Source organism: Symsagittifera roscoffensis, chromosome 2 (genome assembly GCF_963678635.1).
Source record: "Symsagittifera roscoffensis chromosome 2, txSymRosc1.1, whole genome shotgun sequence".
In the NCBI taxonomy this organism is placed as follows: Eukaryota; Metazoa; Xenacoelomorpha; order Acoela; family Convolutidae; genus Symsagittifera; species Symsagittifera roscoffensis.
The window spans coordinates 83,419,530-83,436,710 of record NC_087063.1 but is presented as its reverse complement, the minus strand read 5'-3'; positions in this window follow the sequence as shown (position 1 = coordinate 83,436,710).

The following is a 17,181-nucleotide window of genomic DNA, read 5'->3' as shown; positions in this document are numbered from 1 at the left end:
GCTCAAAAATAGTTCTAAGCTGATTGAGACAGACTAGTTGTTTCAAATACTGTGTGAATAGACTCAAAAATTATCTTTTTAGAACTGGCCTTGCTTTTGAGTGAAAAATGTTCATTAAAAAATAATTGTGTTTTGCCAAAACCTGTCCGATAAGTGAAGAGCAGTCGGAAATTTCAGGGCTTCTTGTCGTTAACTTTGTATCTCGTCTTTTTTCCTGGACGTTCGAAGAAAGTCACTTCAATTCAAACTGAAATCAATTGGTGAAAGAAGTAGCCGGTTCCTCTGCAAATGGCTTAGAAGAGTCCGGCCATAGTAATCAAATAAAACGAGTTTCTTTTTCAAAATAAAGTTTTTTTGTGTAGACAAAATTTTTGCTAAAAAAGTTCAAACTGCCTATTTAAATTAAAAACTCATTTTATAGCTAGAAATGCTATACTCTGGTGGCATCTCTTATGGAAAGACTAAATGTTGGAAAGTTTTTTTTTCAGCCAATCAAAATTGAGTGTTCAAAATCTCAAAAAAATTGTTCAAATCTTAAAGCAAGCAAACAAATCCAAGCTATTAATATTAACACTGACCGATTGGAAAAATTGCAGATGCTTGAATTTTCAAGTATTGCAAGAATAAGACGCTCTGTTAAAAACCTAAACCTCCGAGAATTTTGATTTGAAATGAATGAAAAGAAAATAGAAAATGTTTTCGAAACTAGAATGAATTGTAGAGCAAAAGCTGCGAATGCATTTGAATAATTTGAAGTTGCCTGTATTCCTCGGGAGTCCGTTCAAATTAGACTGGCTGAGACGAACTAGTTGATAACTTTCTTTGATAAAAAATTTATTATTGTATTTGAATAAAATCTGCATCAAAAAGATATGGACTGCCCTAATTATCCGATTTAATTGCTAAAAAGCTCTGTGCTAAAATACACTAAATTTTTGTTAACGAAATTGTTAATTTTCTTTTTTCTACATTAAATTTTTTTTCTTATTACCAGAAAATCTCATTAGTTGCCGAGATTAATTCTCATTTCAAACTTTTAGGTTTTATGACAAAAACACTCCAAATATTTGTTTAAAAAAGTGCTAAGGCAAGTAAGATGTTTATCTTAATTAGAATTCAATTATCTCGAAACCTTGAATATCTTGACTGCGTTTGATTTGTATCGATCAATTTTCACTTCGAACAGAGCGGTTTTGACAGAGCAAAATCAATTAACTATGACATTTTTCGTTATCCATCGTATTTTCAACTGTTTGCCTTTAGCTTGGGATGATGCAGTTTTGCTCAGTCTTGGGGGCAGATACAACAGTTTATCACATTCTATTGTGGAAGCTTTTTTTAAATAAGAAGCAATAATCGGAAATAAGCAATCAAAAAATACGAGGCTATAACAGAAAAGTACAAAAATATTTGGTGCTTGCTCGAATTAGCTCTGAAAGAAAATCTGTTTTGATTTCAGTGTTTTTTTCTCATTTGTTTAATATTGAGAGATGTATTCAAAGATTCTGATTGGTTAAAGAAATTTCAATCATGTGGTCACTTTATTTGAATATAACACCAATTAGCCTCTCTACGTGCTCGAACTTTGACTGAAAGTAAAAATATCAAGTTATGTAGAAAAACTGCATCAATATAATGGCAAAACTCGCAAGAGAAAGCATTTAAACTAATTGAAGCTCGTCCAAATTAGACTGAGACAAATTATTTGATCCAAATGCGCTTCACTTGACAACAAATTTTTAATTTTGTAACTGAGTTAGCGTTAGCTGTGATTTTAAGAAAATAACAAAACTTGTTTGTACTTTTTAATCATGGTTTGCAGTTGTAGATTTCGACTGAACCTAAACGTTTTAATACGATTAAGTTCAGTCCTATCTGAGACGTTTTAGTAAAAGCTCATAGCTTTTATAGTTTTTTAATTCCGGTAATCCAAACGGACTACATCAATTTTAAAGCTGTTCGAGAAATGCTTCGAGCAATTAGACTTAATTTGGGTAGAATTTAGTTTTCACTTTGAGTGAAAATACCGAACACACAACTATAGTACATACATTTGAGATACTATCTCCAGGTAATTTTTACTCATACGAAATTTTGAATGAAAGAAAAGGAAGTATACGTTTTTGATTTTTCGTGTCACAAAAAGCTTTAAATTTTATCATGCTACAAAAATGGTTAAGATAACGGTTGATATAAGATCAAAATTTTCACAAAAATCTAATTTAGGTTTTATTTATGATAACCTTAGAGTTCAAGCTCCTGAATAGAATCATATAAAAGTAAGTGTAAGCGGTTATTAAAATTTTTTAAGCGTAAATGAGTCAAATTTTTCACCACTTTTTTGCACGGCTATTTGGATATTTAGTTCTTTGGAAAACAATTTTTATATTCAATAAATCAATTTGACTAAAATTGTTGTTTAAAACTTGATCTTTATTTTTTTGCACAATTTGAACCTCCTGTTATAGTGAATAAGTTATATTTTTATAGTGAATTTTTGGAAATTGCATATTTTTTTCTTTACATTATAATACCAAAAACCAGACAACTTCATTAGGTGTCGAGAATATTTCACTTCAAACGCATTTTTTATACAAAAACGCTCCATTTATATAAAATTATATAATAAAGTTGACTTCAATTGGATAACTATCAAATTTATACTAGTCAATTGTTACGAATCAGGTGCGTCTTTTTAATTTCATTCTCGTAGTTTGCCAGTCATTTATTTAGGGTGCCTACTCATGAGCATAAGAGTCAGTTAAATATCCATATTAAAAGTTGAAAATGAGTTATTTGCATTTTCAGCATTGGCTTTCTCAAGTGCACAAATTTTTATTGTGTTCGCTTAAAAACTTTCTTATTATACGAACATTGGTTTTTTTGTTACCTAGAAAACTCAAGTGATTTTTGAAAGTTCTCGAATTATAGTAATGAAAATTATGCAAAATCACGCAAAAGTTTGCTATTTTTGCAAATTTTTGCATTATAGTCAGCAAGCATGATTATAGCTAAGTCTTTCTTCAGTATTAAAATGAAAGGATGTTTTCAGATTCTTTTTGAACAGTTTTCATATTATTAAATTTGCTGGCATCGAATTGACATGTAGTTATTTAAGTAAAAAATAATTAGGCGTCTTAAAAATATTTTGGGTATTGTTAGGTTAGGCGCGCTTAAATTTTTCTCCTTCTAAATAAAAAGTAATTAAAGTAGAAACGTAAAAAGCTCAACTAAAGTATTTTTAATATGTCAGCCGAAGTCTTAAATAATGCATCAATTTTTTTAGTTCCTTGAAACCTGTCTGGAAAAACAAAAAATAATTGGCACGCAAGCTGTTTCAATTTTTTGTTGCGTGAATATGATGGTCGAAACTCAGAGGATGGAATGAAACTAAATAATTTAATTTTGTCTGTATTTAGTAGGAGGCCGTCCAATTTTGAATACGACGAATTGGTTGTTTCAAAACATGTTCTCGAACAGCACTTGATTTTACAAATTGATTTTTTCTCTCAGAAAATTATCCGTTTCTAGCCACGTTTTTTTTTCTTAAAAAATTTGCAATGAATGTCATTAAAGCAAGAAAAACGAGCATCATAAAAAATTGAATTATGCAGAACCTTTTTTTGTGATTGACTTTTTGACAAGGAATAATTAAAATACTGGATATATGTTGATGCTTTTTTCGGAAACAAAAAATCAGTTTACCTGCAAGCATGTTTTGAGGAAAAACGGGCATGAAAAAAGCCAAATTGGTCAATTTTTTTTTCTAATGGATGCGCCATTTCATTCAAACATCCAAATTTCTAAATGCTCAAACAAAAAAAAATGAGCGTGGCGACTTGTTCGAACTCAAAATACACCCCAATCGATGTCAGTATAATCTAAGGAGCCATAGAAATCTGTTTAATTCTAAAACCCTCTTTAAAAATTTTTTTTCTCACTAGATTTTGCATGTAGTGGATCTTAAAAGTAATAGTTTTCTTCTCAACTGTTTTTTTCTTTCAAACTAATTTCCCGGGTTGACCAAAAATGCTACTCATACAATTTTCATATATTGAAAAAAAGCTAATTATACATTTTTCATGCAATTTCACAAGTACAGAAAAAAAAATCGTAAATGTATATTGTATTACTAGCATTTTTCTAGAAAACAAAAATATAGATTTTTTACTTTTTAATTTCTTAATATTTTTTGGGTGTCTTAGTAACCGAACACAAGTGACAGAGACCTTGTTTACTCAAACGTAAAGTAACCAAAATTTTGACCGCCTCGCATTAAAAATGCATTGGAAACGGCCTGAATTGTCTTAAATCTGTTTTTCACAAATAATATAACGAAATTATCAAACTTTAAAAATTTGGCAAAAATTTTCAACGATGATTAGTTTTCAAATTTGAATTTATACCTTATCAGAATCAGATAATTATCAAAGCATATGTAAACATGCCACGCAAAAGAAGTAAGACTTTTTAGCGTTTTTGAAAAAAGTTATTTGGCAAAAAGAAAAAAAATTTAATATAAGTGTATCCAAGATTACGTTAAGCACATGTTTTTTTAAATGTTTGTTTGAGTACAAAACGTAACTTGCGGTTGAAAAAAAAACAACAAAAACTTTTAGGGCAACTTCAAATTTACTTTTGTTGTCGGAAAATTTTTTGTTGTCGCCATCAAAAAAATGCTAGTCATACAATTTTATTTTATGAAAATTGTATGATTAGCATTGTTTTTGTGACAATTTTTTTAAAATTTGTTACGATACACCGATCCATGCCAAAACAAGAAAATAGTTCTTCGAAAATTCGATGAGACTATTTTAGCAAAAAGTATGAAATTTGTATGATTTTTTATTTTTCATAGACTTAGTTTATGAAATTGTAAGATTAACATTTTTGTTCTATGGAGGTCAACCCGGGTTGACAAATGTAGGATCCTCGTTGCTCAACAAACGGAACAAAATGAAAAAAATCCATATTATAATTCATTATTTTCAATGAGGTCGTACACTAAATCGAACATATTTCGACTTTACAAAAAATGGTTTCTTAACTGTGTCTTTTTTCTCGAACAGCAATTGCTGGTTGCTGAGCAAGTGGTGCCTGCAAGTTTGTAACCATATTTTTTTCTTAAACAAAAAACTTGTGTTTTCGATTTTAGGGTTTGAGTAGCTTTTCATGAGCCCATTTGGACCAGATAAACCCATTATAAGTTTTAACTTTTGAGTTTTAATTGACTAGAATTTTTTTGCAAAACTTATGGCTGAAGCAAAGCAAGATTATTTAGACCAAAAGTCAATATTTGGTCTTTGAATGACTTTTTGACAATTATTAATACAGGAAGACGCGTTAAATCAAGCTTTGATAAATAACTTCTGCTAAAAACTAAGTAACTTAGAGCCTATTTACGAACTTTCTTGCTTTACTTGATTCTAAAAACTAAATTGCCAAACTATCAAACTGATTTTTCTCGACACTTAAATCCCTTTTGGAATTGTTTTTTGAAAGTCAGTCAACACTTGACTCAGAGAATTTCAAAATGATGTGAATCACTTACCAGTTTTGTTGATTGTTTGTGCAATTTGATTCCAACAAACCAAAAAAACTTGAAATACTTCAGTAGAAAATTAATGAAAAAGAGGATAAATTTGAAATGTTGAGCGAAAAACGTCCGATTACAGTCGTTCTTTTTTTGCAAATTCTGCATTGATCTTTTGCTTAGGCTTCTTTAATAAACAAGGCTCTTAATTTCTCGGTACAGAATGGTGCATTGATTTATTCTAAAGAGATCTTTCAAAGTGTAGTACTGAAAATTTTTCTCTTATAATGCAATGCCATTACGCACAGTGAGTTAGATAAGTAATTGTGATAAAAAAATTTTCTAGGTACTCAAATTATACAAATTGAATCTACGAATATTCAGAGACTACCTACTTCTGACAAATACTGCGTACTTTTGGGTTCGCAAAAGCTATGAGTTGGATTCAGCAGATGGTTTCAGGGACTATTTCTGTTATTTTATTTGATATTATCTTTTTGTTTCAACTATGAGCCAGGTTGAAATTTTCTCTACCCAAAGTGATACAGTAAGTTTTTCTACAGAGACTTTTTCTTTGTCGGAGAATTCTATTTTTTTACCATAGAATCGTCCAAAAACTTATGAACAATTCACAGTTCACTGTCTTTCTCGTCAATAGGAAAATCAACTTTAGGTTTTTCTTCTAGTACACTAAATCTAGAAAATCAAATGTTTTTTGTTGACATTTTCCAAACAATTACAGAAATTTAGGAAACTCTTTTGATTGGTTCATATAAAGACTATTAAAAAAATCCAAAATAGATAAAGCTCGATTCTGATTGGTTACTATCAAAACTTTGAAATTTACATGAGAAGTAGAGCTCCGTTCTGATTGGTTGATATCAAAGTTTTTGAAAACTCCATGATAAGTCAAAGCTCGATTCTGATTCAGTCGTGTTTTAGCTACACCAAATGAGGTTTCTTTCTTTCTGATTTTCCTTTACAATAACCAAAATCTGCCAAGGGATTTTTTTTCTTCATTTTTTGGGACATTTCAAAAAAGTTTAAGTCTCCAACTAAAATGTTTGCTAATTTTTATTTCTACCACTTTGTAAATAATTTTGGCTTCTTTTTTCTACTTAATGAGATTCCGTCACTGAATAGAAACAGAGGAGTAGCTTGTTTTGAATAACGCAAGGAATACTCTCGCTCCCAAGCATCAAGACATAGTATGCACTGTGGCGTTTTAAAGTGTTCGAATTGTAACTTTTATACATGTAGCAGCGAGGAACTGAAAATTCATCAAGAAAAAGCAATCCATTCTTGTCTACTCTTGTTGTCAAAATATGTTCACAATACACAAAGTGACTGCATGCACGTTTAGCATCTTCCAAAAAAAACTGACACGTTCGAAAAAAAAACCTTTTTTTTTAAAAAAAAATTGGAAAAATTAGAGCATATAGAACAGTGTGAAGAATTAGCAGAAGTACCGAGTTTAATTTTGTAAAATGTGATATATGTATTGTAGGATATAGGACAACCAACACTTAATCTAAACATGAGTAACGTCAAAAAATTATTAAGCAAAATTTACGCGATAAAATAATTGTTTTTTACAAATGCTTTCATAATCAAGCCTTTTGCTTTCGTTCAAAAGATGCAACTGACGGAAAACATTTTTTGCAAGCAACAATAGAGTTCATATTGTAGTGAAAATCTTTTGTCTTCTTCGTAAGCACTATGGCGTTTTCAAGTGTTCGATTAGTATCTATAGCAGCGAGGAACTGAATGTTCACATCAAGAAAACGCAATGCACTCCTCTTTAATCTTGTTGATTAAATTATTACTACAAAAAACAAGCTGATTGTATGCACGTTGAGCAATGTCCAAAAAAGGCTGACACGTTTCAAGAAAAAAAATGTTTAAAAGAAAGTTCGAAAAATTGAGAGTTTATAGAACAGTGGGAAAAATTAGCAGAAGTACCGAAACTTTTAAATTGTTTTTTGTACAGAAATTGGGACAAGTAATACTTCATCTAAATGTGACTAACATCAAAAGAGTACTTTGACTATTTGTTTTGTTCAAATGATCTAACTGACAGAAAAACTAATGCAAGCAACATTCAAATTGTCTGGAAGGTTTCGGGGGAAATCAATCCAAAACTTTCATTCCACCTTAATGCTTTAAATAAATGTTATAACACTGTGAGTGGACACGTCTGCAATACTCGATTTGAAAAATTATTAAAACAGTGTTTTTTTTTCAATACATCGACTAATCGAATTGTTTGGTTATCACAACTTCGACTAATTGAAACGTTTGGTAAGCTGACGTTCTTATTTTTACTTATTAAGTATCTGTGAACTTTCATGGAGTAAAACGTTTTCCAGACCAATAAAAGGAAGCCCTTGCATTGAGATTTATCACCTTCTAACAATTAAAGGGAACTGATAAAGAAAACATGAAAACTCTGAAAATTTAGTTGATTTCGAACATTTCAAGGTAAAAATTTGTTTGTGGTCTGAAAACTTGCTTCAAAAACTGAATGTCAAAAAAAACAGACAGTTATTAGTTCTGAGATTGTTTTTTTGCCGGATTTTAGCAAAGAAGGCTTTAGGGAGCGCTTTGAATTAGCAAAATATACAGAATTCTACATAAAGTTCAAATTTTGTGTTTAATTGAATTCAATATTGTTTTACTAAGAAGAATTGAATTTTGTCTGGATTATTTAGGGATATTGAACAATCCGATTTTAGCTTGAGTTTTGGTTAGAAATTGAAACTTACCAATTTTTCAAACAAAAGTTTTCGAGTTTAGGTAACTTTATGGAACTGATAGAAGTTTTTGTTTCTATCATTTGACAAATTTTGTGAACTTTAAGAGAATTTATCTGTTTTAGATAAATCTGTTTTAGACATTAAACTGGTTGGTAATTGATACAGTTTTTCCACTAATTTTTTAAAAAAATTTTACGCAAAAAAAATTTTCTTTTGTAAGACACTACACAAAGCAGAAATCCAAAACCTGCATTCAAGGCCATCGTTTTTTTTTCATATCAAATATTAGGAGGAACTAAAGCATGATTTTGAATCGAACTTGCTTCAGATTTATACCAAAAATTATTTAACCGATGCAGTTTTGTGTCCAATCTTTTTTAACTGAGTTAATTTACAAAGAGCGTTCTTATGGTAGATTTAGGAAAAATCTAAAATTCAGATCTAAGTTGTATTGTGTATTTTTTAATTGTATTTCACTTAAAAAAACTCCAAAGAAAGGCATGCTACAGGAAAATTTTCAGGTAACAATCAATTCACTCACGAAATTCACACCTATCGATCCATTTCTACAATAGGCTTATTTATTCAATTTTGAATGCCCTAAACAGCTTCAATTTGCTCTCACTTAGCCATTTTTGAGAAATTTCGGATAAAAATCAAGGTTAAAAAGAGACTGTACGAAGATTTTGCAAGAGAATTGGTAGTTACTGTTCACAAAGTTTTATGTATGCTGACAACTTTCAAAATAGCTGCTCAATTAAAACATTTGTATCTGCTAAAAACAAATGTGCGCGGGTAACAGTTACTACAGATCGATTCAAACTGTTCTCGCATCAAAGCGTAACGACAGAAAAAACCTTCTCACTGCAATTTTTGCTGCTATTATGATCTTATGGATGGTTTTAGTTTTTCCTCATATTTTAAAAAAAAACATTCTTTACAAAAAAGGAATTTGAACCATTTGCAGTGGGCTTAGTCGCTTACGGTGTTTTCAAGAAAATGAAATACTTCACCCTTGAATTTTTTGGTATCTTTGACTATGGCGAAGATTCTGACAAGGAGATGGAAAATGGGTTTAAGAAAAAAGCCAAACTCATAATGGTGGACTTGATATTGCGTGCTCTTAGAAATAGCTTCGGAATACTTAATACTGTTCGTGTTCTGATTCTGCTCAAGCCATTTCAAGTGCCTATTGTGAAGCTGCTACAAAAAGTTCAGAAAACATTGAAAAGTATACATTGCTTATTTGTGAACATCTTCGCAACTGCTGAAATAACCCGAGAAACTGCGGATCCAGCTGAGAGTTAATGATCAATCCGGAAACAGTGTTCATCAAATATTTCGACTCCTATCCTCAAAAAAAATCAACATGAGAAACATTTGAATTATTCCGGTAAATAAATTTATGACGAGGACTTGTCGAGAATAAATTGAATTTGTAGTTCTTTCACATAGCTGTTAGAGGTGCGCAATAAGTTTCCACCGGCGGAGATGAGAAAACCTTCGTCCTAATGTTTTGGTCACTCAATTCGATGTTTTCGGATTTGTTCCGAAACCCTAGAAAATTTTTCTTGATTAATGCCCGTGATTCAGCAGTTTTCGGATTATTTTGATGAAAAAAGTGCTTTTTTGTTCGGCACGCCATTACAAAGTCAAACTCGGGCAGACTCTACAATCGAACACTTATAACAGAGCACAGAATTGTACTCGCTCTCGGCTGGATTTCACAGAAATATATTTTGAATGCAATTGTAGTTTTGTAGTTGGAATTCGATGACAAACACTGCATTCCCTAAAATCTGATAAACAAATTTGAATAGTGTTTTTGTTCCGACTTTCGATACGAAAGTAACGGAATATTTGTGCTCGGCGTGGGTTTTTTTTTCTTCAGACAAATTTCGACTTTTTAACTAGCCATTTTTGACGGAATTTTTTTATATAATTCAAAAGGTATTGTTGTCCTGAGCTCAAATTTGAAAAGATATTCCACCTGTGATCATTTTTCGTAAAGTTACGGGGGTTTAAAGATTGCCATTTTGGTCAATTTGGGACAATTAACGCGCGATATATTTCGCGCTATTATCGCGTAAGCGGAGAGTTAATCCGTCTTAGAAATCGTTTCAAATTGGTTAAAAGAAGCTTATTTGCCATAATTGGTTTGTTACAAGGAGCGAAAACTATCCTTTTGTATTTAATATGGCGTGTGGGGGTATGATTTTCATAAAAAATTTTAAATTTTAGAAAAAAAAATTTTTCATTTGTTTTATTACATTGAATTTTTTAATGTTATTACTGCTCCATAAACCTTAAAGGGCAGTCGGAACATTCAGGGCTTCGCCCTGATACGAGCAGTCTTGTTAGCATTTATCCTTATTTTCAATTTCCAGTTCAAATTTGCGGGAAAAAGAGACAAAGATAGTCGAATTAAAACCAAAACAATTTTAACCAATTATGAGGTCCCCCTCTAAATTATGCACCCCTCCTAAATTTGAAAAGTTATGGCGCCAGAAGCACCTGGAGAAGTATTTACGGTTGATCTGCCAAAAAAAAGTTGTTGTTAAGTGATAAAATTGGGAAATTTTTTTGAAAAAATTCGCAATCAGAATTGAGGGAAAGGCATATGCTACCTCCTCGGTATACTTTTTGTATTTGCAATTTGGTTTGATATAGATTATCGACCTTTATGAAGTCATTGAATCATTTTCAGCTAACAAAAAAAATCAAATTGTAGTTCCCAGAGTAGAAAACTTCAAAATAAAGGCCTGGCAACCATGCATTCCTCAAAATGGCAATGACAGAAAACTAAAAACCTACTGGATAAATTGGTTAATTGGTAAGAAACAATGTTTTTATTGCAATGTTCGACAGTATTTGATGCGTGAGAAAAAGAACTTTTTATTTTGAATCATAGAAAACTTTCAATGAAGAAACAGCTCACTAGTAACTGAGAACGCATTTCGCAAAAATTGAGTAATTTTTTGTCATGCTGTAATGCAAAGAAAAATATTTGAAAGTCTTTATTCAACCAAGAAAAATAAAAAAATCTCCAAACATGTGAAGAAAAATTATGTTTTATTGGTTACTAAGTTGTGCAGTAGTGACATATAACTACTTGGCATGTCAAAAATCAAAAAACTCAACCACCAAGGGTGATCAACTAATTTTAGCCAAAAATTCAACCAAACAATTTCTAACTTTGAAGATACCACACGAAACTGCAGAAAACGTTATAGCAATTTGTGTGATATTCAAAGGGCGGAATGTATGTTTAAGTCTTTTCAATTCTGCGTGATCCAAAAACGTGCTTGAAGCCGAACACAAACAGCTCTGCAAAACGGAAAACTCATTCAATTAGCTCTTAAAGTCAGTCCTCGAGAAAGAAATTCATCCGTCCGAAGACTCATTTCTGAGTTTCAAAAATTTCAAAGTGTTACACTAGCTACAGCAGTCACATTAACACCGGCTGACCATTTTTTTGTTCAGTTCAAACTTGTTAAATATGAGAACTGATTTAAGCGTGCTTCATTTCTGACAACTTCGGCGTCCAAAATGTTTCAATAAAAATTTCGTGTTTTTTATAAAAAAAAATTAATCATTTAAACAAAGTAAGAGATCATCATTTGACCAGCTTCTCGTGTTTGCGCATCTCGGTGTTTACTTTTTTACGTTTGAAAAGACAGTTTTCGACTTTGAAAAAGTCTTAGTCATAAATTTTCCGTAGATGCAAAAAGTATGACTAGCATTTTCTCACAAAAAATAGAAAAACTCCACCTATTTTAAACTTTAGGTATCGGAAATCAGTTTCAAAAAAACGTTGTGATAAGAATCTTGAGAGTTTAAGACGTTTATAGGCATATAATTTCCAAATAAGATCCTACAATTTCTTCATTGAAAGAATGCGAGTCATGGACGAATTGCTTGAAATTGTATGACTAGCATTTTCTCACAATACAAAAAAAAATGTTCAGCTATCTCAAAATTTTAGGTATCGTGAAACAGTTTCAATAATTTTTGCCCTTTAACAAATGGAAAATCAAAAAAAAATGGTTTTCTGATTTTTGCTTGGAACAATTTTTTTTTTCACTTTTCTTGGAAAAGTTTTGGTGTCTCAAAAAACTCAAGGTATGAAATTGACATGTGTAATCAGACACTTTCTCTATTACTAGAAATTTAGTCATGGAGGAATTGTATGAAATTGAATGACTAGATTTCTCGATGAATTGAGGTCAACACGGGGTTCAAGTGTGAGTGTATGAGTGTACCTAATCAATCAAATTAAAGGAAACGGAGTATTTATGCTTGGGGTGGTTTTATTAAACAGCCAATGTTTTGCGATCAACATAAATTTTTTAATTAACTTTGTTTGAACTTCCTGAAGATATCGACTGAAATCAAATATAAAAAGATAAAAAGACGTTTAACCTTCGATCAATTTTGGCAAAGATCTACGAGTTTGAAAATTGCCAATTTGATCAGTTTTATGCGGGCTTTGAAAATTTTATTTATGATGCTGGAGCGTAACTCGCCTTATTTATGCATGGTGAATTGTTCCGCGCAAAAAAATAACGTTCTAAATTGAATTGCGGCTAGCTAATAGGTTGTTTTAATGTCGTACAACTCAAATTTTCACACTTGATATTTGATATTGTCCAAAATTAATAGTTTTTCAAAAACTTTTCCCAAACGGTTTGATATGGATGAAGGGGCAGTCGGAACATTCAGGGCTTTGAACTGATCTACGATTTGTTTTATTTTAGATTTATCTTCAAAATGCTGGATTCTAACGTAAAATGAGAATCAGTGTGAGTTTAGGACCGGGGTGGCCTTCTCAAAGAGTAGTTTTGGATAAAGTACACCGTCTGTTCGTCACGCTATCTTATTTTCTGATGCACAGATTCGTGCAACTTCTTAGTCTAATGATCCTAATCTACTCTAGTTTTTTCGTAGTCTCAATAGATCTAGTTAAAACTGGTATTCTTGCGAGGTATAAGAGAAAGAAAGAGGCAACTGATTTCCAAATTGAGTTATAGTTTCTCTGGCTGAAACAATGAATAGTTTCAGCTTTACAAACTATCATAAGTTTTAGTAATGGATCACGATGGGTTAGTGACAAATATTTTACAGTGACAAGAATCAAAGTATAAAATAAATAATTTTTTGAACAGGTTCTACCCACCCGGGGTTTTAGAAATTATTAAAATCAAAATTTTTCTTGTGTGGGATGGATGGGGAGTCTTCTAGATCCTTTCAGGAAAGTGATAATTGATTTGTCAGTGAAAAACATGTTGTTGATGTCTATTGAGATTGAGAAATTGTTGCAAATCAAAAAGATTATGCTGAAGTAGGAGATATTGTGCAAATGAAGTGTCGATTTTGTAAGTTAGAGCAAGTGTACGTGCATTCTTATTTGTTCACTCCTATTGATCGATTAATGAGATAAAGATTTACTTCTCTGTGTGAAGCGCCAAGTGACAAGGATTCATATTTTTGAGTTAAATACCGAGTTGCCCATAGTTCTTGTTCAATGGATACATTAGCTGCATTATTGGCTCCATACTTTATATCCTGCGAAAGTTCTGACTGTGCAAGCAAAACCAACCAATTTGCCATGCCATAGTCGGAATGTTATCGAGTTTTCATCTCCCTTTTGCTGCTCGTTTCTTTTGCTCTGTGAAGTCTTTTTATTATTTATATACTTGCACTTTTAGTGATTCAATTTGGCTATGATCTTTTTAGTTGTTTTCGCAAAACCGTTTTTTAGTTCGGTTGTTCAGCAAATTTGCTCATCCTAGAGCCCTTCTTGATAACTATTAGTTCTAAGCACACGAGTTGGTTCTAAGCACATGTTCAAGATGTCATTTGAACGACTGGTGCGTTAGGCTTGTGGGTATACTTGTGAGCGTCACTTTGAGAAATGTCTTTACTTGTTTGTGAACTTTCATTTTCTTTTGTGTTAAGTGTTTAGTCTTTTCTTCCTTTGGTTGTCTCCTTTTCTCAAAAATAATTTGTCTTTTTTTGTTTTCTAAATCCAGGTTTTTTCTAATTCTAAATTTGTTTGAGGTCTGCTCGAGACTTGTTGATTGCACGAGATGAGTTTCGGGGTCCGTATATTCGTGCAACTTCTTAGTCCAATACCAATCCTAATCCTACTCTTCGATGTTTCTTATTCTCAATAGATCTAGTAGATACTGGTATTCCTGCGACGTTTGAGGAGAGAAAGAGGCAACTGTTTTCTAAGTTGAATTATATTTTCTATGGCTGAAAATACGAACAGTTTCAGCTTTACAAATTATCATAAATTTAGTAATGGATCATGATTGGTTAGTTCTAGAAATTTTACAGTGAGAAATTTCAACGTATAAGATAAATATTTTTTTGTGCTGATTTCAGTTAGTTTTTGTAAATGGGTAAGTTATACAGGTTAGTTTACCAGTACAAGCATTAAGTTGGCCAATCCAAATAAAATTTATATCTCATTTAAGTAACATTGATGAGAAACGGCTCAGTGCTATGGTCACAAGCTGCGTTAAATTGGACAACCATGAAAATTTTGGCCTCATTTTTAACAAAAAACAATCAACTGACGGACTTGAAAACATTTTTGAAAGCAGTTAATACGTAGTATGGAAAACTGTATTGTTTTTATAATATCTTAGATTTCAAGTTAGAAGTAAATTAGAATACAATTTGCAACTAGAATACAATTTGATTAGAGTACATTTGCATACAATTTTATTCGGAACAAAAATAAGTAAGCGTAGTATTCATTTTCGAGTTTAGATTTGGCGACATTCAGTTGTTGTTTTTAAAAAAGACAGCTTTGTAAACTGAGTCGAAAATGCTACGTAAACCTTGTTGGTCGAGTTTTCCCGAAAACAAAGCCATTTTTACAACAAATCTGATAATCTTCAAATCTGAAACATCAAATAATCTTAAATTAACTTTCCGAAGTGCGCTTAACTACGCAAATTTTTCCGGAAAATTAGTGTACTATGGTCATTGAGCTTGAAAGTATAAATAGGTTGGCCAAAAACAAAAAAAAGATCCATTAAAAACACCTTGTTAAAAATCATTTTTAAAATCTAATAATAATTTATCTCAGAGCATCAGCCGAATTTTCAAACTAGCCTAGTAAATGCATAGATATATATGTATGTTTTTTTCTTAGCCTTTTCTAATTTTGTGCATAATGCATGAACAAAAAGTTTAGTCATTCGAAACAGGAAAATATAAAAAATGTGACTAATGTTTGTTTTTAATTTCAATGCTGCAGAAACAGAGTGCAAAAGCGAGCATATGCTTTTCGTTTCCTTTTCTAATTGAACGTTTTTTTCCAAGCTTGAAACGTTTTTTTTTTATTTGCATACATTTTTCAGTGAATTATCACGGCATTAAACGACTGCCGAATAAACCAGATTTAAAAACAGCGATTGTGCTGATGGTGTTCTCTGGCCTGGTGATGGTGGGTAGTGGGATCGCCCATGGACCCTGGTTCAAGTGCAATGACGTCATCAGATATGGTGTGTGGCGATGGTGTGCCAGCTACATCTACTTCAGATATGTGGCTCCCAACGACAGGCAAGCAGAAACTTATAAGTGTTTTTATAAATTGTCTAAAGGCCAAGTCCACAAAAAGTTTAATATACCTTTCCAACACCATATCTGACAAAAGTAACACCAAAATGAATTAAGTTTTTTTTTGAATTGAGCTTCAGGGTAACTTCAGGGCAACTCTTTACTCTAAAATGGTCAAAATGGCAAAAAGTAAAAAAAACTGATTAGAGTGAATTATAATTTCAACATTTTATTATTTCTCCTATTTTCTTTTATATGCTTCAAAATTTTGACTCGCAAAAAATCTCAGAATGAAAGTTTTGCGATCTCATCAAAGTCGTCTCAGTTCTGAGCAGCATCATTAAGTGCTTGCTTTACTTCATTATAATATTTTCGATAATTTTTTGTGGCATTCCAGGTTTTTCAGTTTTTTTGAATTGTTTGGAGTTTGTTCAACTCAATATAAGTTTTGTTCAAGTAAAATGAAACTTGTTCAGCTCGTTTTCACCTTTTTTGGCGTGTTCAACTCAAAGTAACGGTTGTTGAATTCGGAGTTACTGTTGTCAGAAATCGCGTTGAAAAGATATTACACTTGTGGACAAATTTAAGCGCAAATTCAGGATTTTACTCTCTAAAACGCCTATTTCCAAAGTCCATTATGTACAATATTTCGAGTTTCAGTAAAAATTTTATTGACCAAGAGCAAATGATCAGAGCTACCCTCTATGAAACTTTTACCGGGTCAGAAAATTCCAGTTTTTCTCATTTGCACTTAGATTTTTACTTCGCGTGAAAAATAGAGAGACAACGAGTTTAATAAAATTTTCACATTGATTGTTTCCTTTTTCTCGCTGAGAAAGTCTGATGTCGCATAAACAGTTTTTTTACTCCGCTTATTTGAGAAAGATTTCACTACGATGCGAAAATTGGTTCAGATGAGGAAAACTGGCATTTTCAGACACGGAAAAAAAGATGAGTCAACAAAACCTGATATTAACAGTTTCATTGAGGGTCACTCCGATCCTTTGGTTTTGGCCTATAACTGAAGCAAATGTTGTCCAAAATGGACTTTGAAAACAGGCATTTTAGAGAGTAAAATCCCGAATTGCTCACTTCCCGATTTGACAGACACAATCTTTACGGGGATTAATAGCATGTGTGTAGATTGCTCATGAAAATAAGTAAGAACTAGTAATAAGATTTGCGTTTTGTGTACTCAAGTTTCCATTTTGATAAGCGTACACTTAGCTGAATTTTCAAAAGGTGGAAATCAAGTTTGAACAAACTAATCAATCAAGTGGTCGTCGGATATATCCAAAATTTTAGCCTTTTTTTCTA